This window comes from Drosophila pseudoobscura, chromosome 4, assembly GCF_009870125.1.
Source record: "Drosophila pseudoobscura strain MV-25-SWS-2005 chromosome 4, UCI_Dpse_MV25, whole genome shotgun sequence".
Lineage (NCBI taxonomy): Eukaryota > Metazoa > Arthropoda > Insecta > Diptera > Drosophilidae > Drosophila > Drosophila pseudoobscura.
In genome coordinates this window covers 1,309,861-1,311,690 of record NC_046681.1, presented here as the reverse complement: position 1 = coordinate 1,311,690, position 1,830 = coordinate 1,309,861, and the positions used below count along the sequence as shown (strand labels likewise).

The 1,830-nt window shown below is 40.2% G+C and overlaps 1 long non-coding RNA gene across 1 annotated transcript; it reads right to left on the bottom strand.

Moving 5' to 3' along the window:
* Positions 1 to 840: 840 nt before the first annotated feature.
* Positions 841 to 1,377, bottom strand: LOC117184090 (uncharacterized). The gene is made up of 2 exons (XR_004469292.1): positions 1,242 to 1,377; positions 841 to 1,179 (listed from the first exon to the last, which is right to left on the bottom strand). It is a non-coding gene; the product is annotated as an uncharacterized lncRNA (long non-coding RNA).
* Between the last annotated feature and the right edge of the window lie 453 nt (positions 1,378 to 1,830).

Sequence of the window (1,830 nt, the reverse complement as noted above, 5' to 3'; positions counted from 1 at the left end):
CGTGTACCCAGCCATAGGCCACCCCATTATACTTTGCAATCCTGCAAGGGGGGGGGAGGATGTTCCGGCCAGCAATAGACAGTTTCCGCGCACTGTGCCGGCTCCGCGCGCCTCGGTCCCGGCTCGCGCTCGCGCGCTCGGAGGGGCGTTCGGATCCACAATCCACGATCCACACGGCGCTCACCGCAGCATAAAGGCAGCATAAAGCATAGATCATAAGGCATAGAGAGTCAGTTACGTTTTCCACCCCGTTACAAGCTGCCGTCGCACATACTCGCGTCTACAATTCACACACCTATACGCAAATACATGGAATACATTTATTGAAACCGAATCTGTCTTTTCCTTTGGATATTTTCCCACTCATCGCTGGCAACTCGCTCCGGTGATCCGCCCTCCTACAACCATACTTTATGGGGTTTATACACTAACCAACAAAGAAAAAAAACCTCCCCAAACCACAAAAAAAGAAACAAAATTGTATAATTTTTAATTAAATGTTGTTTTTGAAATAAATGTTTAAATGTAAATGTTGTTTTTGATCACCATTGCGGATCGCTGGTCTGACCCCCCGCTGCTTTTTCTTTTTCCTTATGTATATTTAACTTTTTTATTTTCTAATATCATATATAATATTCATATACTCTATCGTTTATATATACCTATACCTATATCTATAACTTTTCTCTTTCTCCTTCAGTGATTAAGCAACATTATTTTCCATTCAATTAATTATTTTATCGTTGATTTGCCTACTGGTTGTAATTAAAGAATTGTGTTATTTTCGGTAGGGAAACTTGTGTTTGCTGGTTTTTTGATTATGTAGAAAAATGTCTAGTATTAAGTACCGAGTATTAATATATTGAATTTTGTTAGCCGTGAATATCGAATTAGACATATAATTTTCTAGTGACATGGTGACGTAATGGGGTAGGGGGAGAAGTCTAGGGATTTCCAGAACCTTCGCACCACTGAAAATCATGGCAGGGTGGGTACAGAATCGTGTGGGTCGACTTCCATCTCAAGACCTCACGCCCGTGATATTTTTGGAACACACAGATGAAAGCCCCTAGTACTTTCGGGTACCCCCTAAGTATGATTGTGCCGTTTAGCTTAGGTTATGCTCGGAATAGGCATATTGTGATTTTCGGAGTCCGCTCCCTGTAGATCCACGGGATTCTACAATTTTAAAGTTTATGTAGTAGGAGTCGAGACGCGATCAAACAAACTCCACAAGTTACCGAATGAGCACGGAATCAGAGAATCCCCAACGGCATTCACCTCGACATCCCCTCCAATCCATTCCCTACTGACGTATATATATAACGTTGAATGTTACAATGTTAGTATTGAATTGAAATGTTGTCATTCGTGAGTAAAAAGGCTCAGTTTTTTTTTATGAATTGTATCCTATATTCTTAGGTTAAATTAACCGTTTGTATAATTAACCTCTGGAATTTTGATTAATCGAACCATTTTGAAAGAACATGCATTATAAATAAATAACCACGATTCTGTCTAAGTACATAATGACAATGATAATGCCAATGCCAATTAGAGTGTAATAATGAAGCTGTAGTTACGTTAGGGTGATCTCCTACAGCTATGATCACGAAATTAAAATTGAAGTACGCGACTGCCGGATTTCTTCTTGACATCTATGCAGATCGGAGATTGTTTTGATTACATTTTTATAATAATTTTGTTTAAATTTTTATAATACGGCGAGCACAAGGAAATATAGGGATAGGAAAGACCCCGACCCTATCCGGCGAGCTGAGCCCAGAGCGCAGTATAGTGCACTAAACCCGACTCCCTTTCCTGCCGAAG